This window comes from Sebastes umbrosus, chromosome 4 (assembly GCF_015220745.1).
Source record: "Sebastes umbrosus isolate fSebUmb1 chromosome 4, fSebUmb1.pri, whole genome shotgun sequence".
NCBI lineage: Eukaryota > Metazoa > Chordata > Actinopteri > Perciformes > Sebastidae > Sebastes > Sebastes umbrosus.
The window spans coordinates 28584390-28593624 of record NC_051272.1 but is presented as its reverse complement, the minus strand read 5'-3'; the positions used below and the strand labels follow the sequence as shown (position 1 = coordinate 28593624).

Sequence of the window (9235 nt, the reverse complement as noted above, 5' to 3'; positions counted from 1 at the left end):
GGCAGCGGCCCTGAGAGAGTTTTGAGATTTAATAGCTTCATGTTGGAACCTGCAACTGTTTATATCACACTACCATGCCGAGAACCCACAAAACTGTAAGAATATGTATTGCAGAGTGTTTAGCATTCTTGGGATTGGTCTCAGTGGCCTGGAGTATTGGGTTTCCTTGGGAAAAGAGCGTTGGGTGCCGATTCAGCAGGACGGTCCACATCTCCCTCGTCTCTCAGTTCTGTACACATGATTGAAAGTTATCAGAGCAACATTCACAAGCTGGATATGAAAAGTTTTTCCTTAAAGAACAGTAAGTTACATATGGAAAACAAGTAGCACCAGGCACTTGTTCAAAGTGGTTTTGACAGTAGTGAAACCTAAGGCTCTCCTCAGTCGAACCAGCACGGGCTGAAGTAGGCCTATTAGTTGGACAAGGATGTCTAGTCACTCTCAGGCACAGAAACATGACCGGACAACAGTCATCTACAGCATGTCATAGACCATAAACTCTTCTTTCTTCCTTGTTTCATGTCCATTCATGTGGAAACTCCTCAGTGCTTAACCGGAAACATTAGTTTACATTTGTCTGATTGATTTATTTGGGCCAACTGTGGAAAACCATAGTGACTGATACAATATATAAATAATAACAATAAAATATGTTTATATTTTATTATTATTATTTTATTTATTTCTCTGACACATGCAAATGGCCAGCTGTAAGTGGAAACTTTGTCCTACCTTGGAAAGCAGTAATGTTTTCTGTGCCAGTGCTAGTTTTACCCTTGCAGGGCAGAATTACTCAGTGATAATTGATTTCCACACTTAATTTAACTTGCCTGGGAATTACAAGTCTGAGGAATGAATGGCATGCCAGCACTGGCTGGACAGCAATCTGGTAATACGCAAGAATTAAAAGATTGTTTCAATGAAAAGAAAAACATTATGATTTAATTTGCTTAATGGGATTTTTTTTTCTGACGTGGCCACTAGTAGAGGATACAGTTGTGCTTTAAAACAACATGAAGAATATGATGCAGAATCTGTAGTGAAAAGCATTCTGAGCTTTTTTCTTTTCTTTTCTTTATTAAATCCACAGGTTTAGGTTTACCCCACTTGGCAAATTGTAGGCAGATTTAATGCATACACATTAAATAATACACTTTTAAGAGCCTAATTGTAAAAATTGTGGGACAATGGTCAAATGCTATGTTATTTATGCTTCATGCAATGAACCAAAGCCATGATATTTAAATTGAGCAATCTAAACTAGAAAGAAAACACTTGTTTTCTGTAAGAAGAAAAGTGGGGTGACAGTTGAGATGTATGTGTGCAGGTAAAGTGTCAGGAGAAGGATGAATTATAGTAGTAAATGAAGGAAAGCAGAACAATGATGTAAAATTAATTTAAAATGCAGTCAATAAATAATAATATTAGAAACGTTTTTTTTTCAAAAGCATGACTAAATAAAAACATATTTATTAATCTATTTATTGATTTACTCAACTGTTTGTTTACGTCACCATTCGCTGGTAATGCTACCGGAACTTGCTTGTCTTTGCTTAAAGAAAATAAAAGCTTGTGTGACCTGTTATGAGGCACTTTAAAAAAGAACATTATAAACACCCCACAGGCCAGATTTTATTTTTTACAAATCTATGATTGTATGATAATGAAAAAATCACTCCCTATTTGTTCACACTGTTGTTTTCAATGTTTGTTGTTATGTGTATAACAAATCTTAAAATACTTAAGGCACTGTAGACAGACATGGTTGGGTGGTGTATGTATACAAGATCCGTAAATTATGTTATGTATGTTTGTTGCAAAGTGTCAATAAAAATATAATTAAAAAAAAGAAAAAGAACATTGAATGAATGAATGAAAGACTTTATTTTGAGCATAAAAATAAATAAAAACAGGTACAAAATAATAACAAACAAAACAAGAGTAATAGTGTCCGAAAAGGAGTAGGTAGGAGTAAAACTTATATTTCCCTACCCCTTTCTCACTTCTCCTCTAATAACTCATATATCATAGAATGATAATATAATATAATATATAAACTATCCCAGATTTATTTACATCCCAAATTAAATATATGAATTATATGAACATTATAAAACATAAAAAAATGTGTCTTGGTTTAGTTTAGTGTGCACGCATCTTAAAGTCTTTATTAGTTTGTTTCAAGTTTTATATCGAGTTATTAAGTTAAGTTATTTAGCAAAGAGTGCCCACACTGTGAGTGCTTTCAGTCCGTTTTATTTTGAAAGTTCAGGCCGGAAGTCGTCGCTGTAGTTGCCGTTAGCTTGAGCGGTTGTCACAGCTGGGTCTCTGGCTCTCTACAAGTTGAGCAACAGCGAGACGTCTGCAGCGAAGCAAAGTTGCTGCACAGGATTTTCTGGAGCTGCATTTAACTTAAGGTGAAGTCTCACTCAATGAAATCATATACTGTACGTTTTGTGGTATTTATTTGACAGAAAAACTGCGCCTATTCCGCCTCGTTTATTAGACACACACCGTATGTAACCGCGATAACGTTACTTAGCAACTTAACGGTCGATGCGTGGCGGTTAGAACTTATTAATTGTATGTACCGTTGAAACCGCAGATATGTGGGTTCATTTTCGACCCAAACGTCGGCGTGTGTATCGCTGAGGTTGTGTTTAATTCATACGACGCCAGAAACAGTGATTTAACGTGAGTCGAGCTGAAAATGGAAGCGGTGTGGTTGTGTTAGGTCTGTGGCTGAAAGGTGTATGGTTATAGTCGGGGTCCAGCAGCGTGGTGCTTTCTGGAAGTTTTTCCACTCTGCGTCGTTGACTGCAGCTCTACACCACCACCAGGCTCCTCTGCACACACTGACACTGATGTGGTGCCAAGTGCCATGGTGGCAATAACTTTACAGGCTTACAGACCGATATAACCGTCTCTGCCTCCGTCTAATTCCCTGTTTGGCGCTGTGTTGGTGAAAACCCTGCTGTTTTGACACTAGGATATATGGGGGTGGTGGAGGCGTTTCAGGACACCCTGTCTGGAAAGTAATTAAAACTAAAACATATTTCTGTTTGATTCCCTGTCACTATGCAGTAAATTGGGATTAAAATCCACTAAATAACATTTTATTATCTATATCTACTCAGATGTTATGACATGCTCTACAGTGGATTCAGAAATAATTAAAACTCAACAAATACTTCTGTTTGATTCCCCACTAGTTACCCTGTTAAAAAATATAATAAGTAGACTAATGTAACTATTTTAATTACTTCATCAAAATAATTAACTTTTGATTACTTTTCTAACACATGTTTTAAACTGGACAATAAAGCTGGAAAGTCCTTAAATCATAAACCTGGCAGTGTAAACCTCACAACAGTAGTAATGTTATATTCTACATATATGTTTTTTACAGAAAATAATATATATATTTCTCTGTAACTGTAACTGATTACAATTACATTTATTTTGTAATTTAATTACATAACTCCATTACATGTAACTAGTTACTCCACAACATTGTAGGTTTCAGTAGTCAGAGAGCCAGCTAAGCTATGATATGATAATACAGCTGTGAACACAATCTTTAGCAAATGAACATAAGACTTTTTATTGTACTGAATTTAAGAAATTTTAATGAGAAAATATTCTTTGTAAGCCTTCACATTTCTACAGTTGATAGTCGACCAGAAATCCCAGTTTGTAAGTACAACTCCTACTAGAACATATGGGGTCTTGCTCAACAGCGCTTCAGCAGTAGTTGTTGAAGATGATGAATGAATCAGTGACTGCTCCTACATCATTTCCAAGTAGTCAACTCTTCCTGTCAGAAACTTTAACTTCCTTGTTACACTGATTACTCACTGATTACTCACTGACTCTTATCTTTTTGTTGTGATCCTCACTGGAAACCGGTAGCAGAAATGTATTCTTCACCAACTGTTTGGTGACAGTAGAGTCACTGGCACATATTAAAATTTTGGATTAATCCTTGTCTAAAATAGTCTCTACTAATTGTGTGTTACTGCCTAAAAATCTGTTTATTATTGATGCTTAAAGCTAGGGTTGGTAATCTTGAGAAACTAGCAAGAGTATGGTGGATTTTTAAAATGATCCAACCGAAAATCCCAGTCCAGTGTTGCCAACTCTTTTCCAATGAAAGTAGCTAGCAGCACTAGCTCCCGAAAGTCGCCAAGTCTGCAACACTGGCAGCCCGTCCCTTCAGGCCTCCCTCCAAAGCTACTCCCCCCAAATTATTATTATTATGTACGTAAACACATCATAATGAACGGCAAACATGGCTATTGTTAGTACTCACAGCTGTCAAGCTAGCAGCTTGTGGAAGACTCCGGTAACGTGCAATGAGTGCATGGGCAGAATCTGACTTGCTCACAGTTAAAATATGAAAGAAAATTCTCAAAAAGGTGACACTGCATTTCTTTTGTTACCTCGTTTCCACCCTCTTTTAGACAAGCTTTTTGCTTACTTTTGTCTCACCTTTTAAGGCCTCTTTCTGATTTTAATTTCTTTATTTAGAAAATACTGTCAGGTATGTAAACTACATTTTATACTAAGTAGCCTAAACTCCTTCTCTAGCAAGCTGCAGTTTAGAGCTTACGTTTTTTTTTTGTGAATCTGGTTTTTGGCTTGTACAAGACCCTTCAAGATTCAAAGACCACATTAAGAAGGAAGAGGATCAAAAGGTCAAACAGCTCTAACCCATGACAGAGCGACTTTTATTGTCACCATGACCGTGACTCCGCCGCTACACAAAGACCTCTTTCCCCTCTCCATGGACCACTCAAGTGTGTTATTCATTCTACCCTGGAAAATAGACTCTTCTCTTTAGCCCTGTTGGCCCTGGCAGCTCTTCTCCTCTCTTCTCTATTGTTGACACTATTTAGTTTACTTATAACAATCCTGAACTTTTTCCTTTTTTTAAATTATACAAAGTCTAATCTTGTCTTCTGCTAGTGTGTGTTATACTAGTTTCCATGTGAGATTTCTGGGTTGTACTGCCATATATTGTATAAGAAGTGGATGTAGTTGCCGTGACATCACCCATTGGTTTGTGGACTGCTGTTTTGAAGCCTCGAGTTCAGCATTTTGGCTGTTGCCATCTTTGTTTTTGGCCATCACTGTTGTTTTTTTGCAACCAGAAGTACACAAGAGGGTAGAGCTAAGTACAACTGAACACTGAATAAGATGTTTTCAGGCGACCAAAAAGGTTATAATTAAATGTCATGAACTGAAAACACACTGTAAAAAGGTTAAGGTAGTAAGACAAAAACACAGACCAGACCAGACCAGACAACGCCGTGGTAGCGACCTGTCAATCACAAGGTAGCCATGCCCTAAATCATACCCTGCTTTATCGTCTGTTTTACTCTAAATGGGACCATAGTAGAGTGCTCCAGGGATGATGTATTTTTGTAGGCCAACCAGGAAGTTAGCATCGCCCTGGGTACTTGACAAAAAGCGAATGGGATTTTTCTATTGTGTTTTGGATTACTGCAGAAAATAAGCTCTGTGCTAAAATGCTATCTCATTTCTGGGTTTTAGGACTCATTCCTGTAGCACTCTATTTACTAAATGAACATCATTCTGTATTGAAGAAGACTTGAAACTAGCGATTGAGACCATAAAGTTATGTTTGCAATGTTTTCTGAGGTAATAAATCAAGTGAGAAGTTGGGTCATTTTTGCATACTCTTCTATACAATCAGACTTCTTTTTGCAACCAGAGGAGTCGCCCCCTACTGGCTATTAGAAAGAATGCAAGTTTAAGGCACTTAAAGGCACTGCGTTAACATCATCCATAAGTATACGACTGCTAATGATCAGTGACTAGCAGTCATTCTGATCAGAAAGGCTGATCTCAGAGCAGCCCCATACTAAGCAGTCACTGCTTTCTATGTGTTGCCCCAGGAGGAGTTTGCAACGTTCTCTGCGGAGCTCATCTGCTCCACAGTGATAGAAATGCTTCTTAACCCAGGATGCTGTGGCTAGACCAGCTGGCTGTTTTCTGACAGTCTAATATATCCCCAAGCCAAGCGCAGGATAATCAGCCACCGTCGAGGACACCAAGCTACTTAGGCAGACTGAAGGCTTTGCAGTTTTAATCAGTCGTAGGCTGTTTATCTCCAGCTCGGATTGCTCTCTATGCTTTGCTTTCCATACGTACCTGGATACTCAATGAATTACACTTGGCTTCTGCATATGTTTTTTGAAGACAGGTGGTGGATTATTGTGGTGGGTGTGATTTTTAGCTTCCTCCTCCTAATGCGGAGGGCCCGAAGAGCTTTTGCTGGAAGGTTTTTTTCTTTCTCTTAAGCTCTGTGTCCTCTTCAAAGCATTGTGTGCTGCTGTTGCTCTGGTATCATGTGTAGCCATGAACAATCACAGGTATGCAATCTGTACAATGGTTGTCTCTCACACAGTGCAGGAGACACTCACTTCAGTGGGAAAGCGCTGTTTTATGGCTCTCATGGCAATCCTGTTTCTTTACATTGCTTTCAGGATTTAACTTTCATGTCCTAGTGTAGTCAGGTTAGTCAAGTTGTGGCGCTTCAATGGTCTAAACTGTGTTTTTCTGTAGTTTTTGTTGTGTGTGTCACAGGAGATTTATCCTAGTTGTTGCTGTGCCTCAATTTTATGCAATATATTACTTTTTTTATTTTCTATCTGCAGGAAATTAGCCTAGATGAAACCTTGTCTGCACTTAAGTTGGCCCAATTGCCTTGGGGTTTTATGTAAACCGAGCTGTCGGTTTTATATTGACAAAAGCCATGCTGGCTGCCTCTGTTTTCTTTGTCTCTGCGTGAACTCCGATTTAGCTAATTTCTCAGATCTGCGTGGCGTATCTTGTTGTTATCTTTAGGCAAACATTCAAACCACTTGTTCCTGGCACATTCACTGCTGAAGTGAATGTGTCCCTCAAGCGCTAATCATTGTAAAAACAGTGAGCTCATTTGTTGAAACAGGAGGTGGCAGAGAAATGTAATGGTAAAAGAAAGTTGATGGGGAAAAAGTGTTAGATTTTTTTCCCCCTGGAGGACAACAACCACTAATCAAAGGCAAAACAACACCTGCTCACAGACTGGGAAAATCCTTGCAAGTACTGAAAAGCACATTATTAGACCACCATAATTCACTAACAGTGGGGGAAAGGGATGAATATTAAGCAACCTGTCTGGTTCCTGGATCTCTCATTGATGGGAAGCGGAGGAGCCCAAAAGTTGTTCCCAGCTCTCAGCAGGCTGCGGGGTCGAAGTCCAAGCTGTTCCCCTGTAATAGTGCTGCTCCGCTGCCAGCTGGGTCAGAGAGAAAGACCGCTTCTAGGCTCCCCTAATGGGCCAAAGCTAAAAGAAAAGATGACTGCTACCCTACCACCCAGGAATGTCACCTCTGTGACATTGTTATCATTCAGCGTTTTCATCGTTTTTGACATTATGGCTGCTTTCTCACAGTTATTGCTGGTAATTCTACCAGCCAGTTTACTTTTATGTCATGACACTGATTTTAGCTCCTTTCACACAGAGATTCTGCAATACTGCTGTTAAGAAGATCCGCTGTTACGCCGGCTTTGCTTTTTCACTGAACCAAACAACAACGGCATAATGCTAGAGCTGTCGTGGTGAAGGTATTTCCCCTGCGGTGATAATGGTTGGCTCAACAGCTCAAAATGCATTATTATTGCAACTTTTTTTTTTTTTGCAAATTACATAATTTATCCTGATTTTAGTGCTATATAAATAAGCTTTATTGTTAGGTTATTATTAGTTTATTGTTGCTTTTTAAATGACAAAGATGACAGTTTTAAAAACGAATTAAATGCTTGTTTATTGTTAAATGCAGAACACAGAAGTGCTTTGGTTGCGTCTGGTTGCTATGATACAGAATATCTAAATGTCGGCTCAAGGTAGAGTACTTTCTCTGGATGAAGGGAAGGTCGAGGCACGTAGGGAGAGAGGACGGACCTGCCGGTCTATGTGTATTCATTTCTCTTCCGTTGTTGTTGTTGTTCAGCACTTGTTGCCGACACGTAGGATGTGATGGTTGGTCATTGTAGAGTTTTACCCAAAGTTGAACATTTTTCACCTATCGACGACCACAAAAAAAAACATTTGTGCAGCGCTCAGCGCAGAATAGACCCTTAGCACCTCGACAAGCTGCTGCCGTTTGTAGCAAAGTGTAAAAATGTGGCACTCCCGTTGCAAAGAATTCCAAAAAGAAAAACGTGAACATAGTGGTTGTGGCGGTTGCTTGCCATCCCCTGCGATTGGCTGGTCAATATTGCGGTATTGCAATATTGCGGTTATTGCGACAGCCCTACATAATGCCGCCCCAGTTTGTGATTTTTGGATAGCACACCGGCATCACGGGAGCAGGCGTGACGTATAACACAACAGCGTCGGCGTCTAATGTGTGTGTATGCGCGTGTAGTCCCGCCGTGCCGGCTATCCACACAGACTTCGGCTCAGCTCTGTGACTACCTCCGCTGCCGGCTCAGCGGCGGAACAACTCTACCCCCCGTTTCCGTCTCCATACCTTTCATACAGAACAGCGAAGCAGAATAACGGCGCAACAGTCCCGCCTTGAACAAGCTGTGTGAAAGGGGCTTTTGATTCAAGAGGGATATGACTGAAACTGCAGTTAGGTCATTTGTTCTCCGTTGAGTTCATTCAGCATTTTAATTTGAATATCATTTGAATATAACATACTAACACCTCTCTCCCTGTGGCATGAAAGTCCTCTGACAGTATGATGTTAATAGCTGAGCTTCTGTCAGGATCAGAGTTCCCGTTGGACCACCTGGGAACATGGCTAACTTTAATTGGTGTGAGAGGGTGAAGGAAGGCATATTCAATTCAAGCATCTAGGTTAGGTTATCTGTGTTCTTTTAATATCTGGTCTGATTGAAGACATGAATATTCCCCATCTTCTCTTCAGTGTTGCATGAAATCGTTCCACACCAAAGTGTGTGGGTGCGTTGGCACCGGTTCAGTTCTCTAGTGGCTTGCTTGGCCAACTGCTTTTCTCTTTAGTCCTAATTTGTTGCTCTGTATTATTGTCATTCAAACTTGAATGCACTGTCACACAATGGGTGAATTATGCCAACTGCACAGCTATTCTAAAAACAGAATCATTTAGTACATTAAGGGAACATATAAGTGGCATTCATTCGGTATGGCTGGCAAAAGTAACTGTCTGTGTTTATCCTTCTCCTGTCTGTGCAGCAC

General features: G+C 39.7%; 1 protein-coding gene across 1 annotated transcript in view; it reads left to right on the top strand.

Annotated features, from left to right (window-relative positions):
* The first annotated feature begins 2280 nt into the window (after nt 1–2280).
* Nucleotides 2281–9235, top strand: part of LOC119486184 (solute carrier family 45 member 3) — a 43060-nt gene continuing 36105 nt past the window's right edge. The window contains exon 1 of the mRNA XM_037766079.1: nt 2281–2417. The gene's annotated coding sequence lies outside the window, so the exon portion shown is untranslated. The remainder of the gene's footprint in view (nt 2418–9235) is intronic.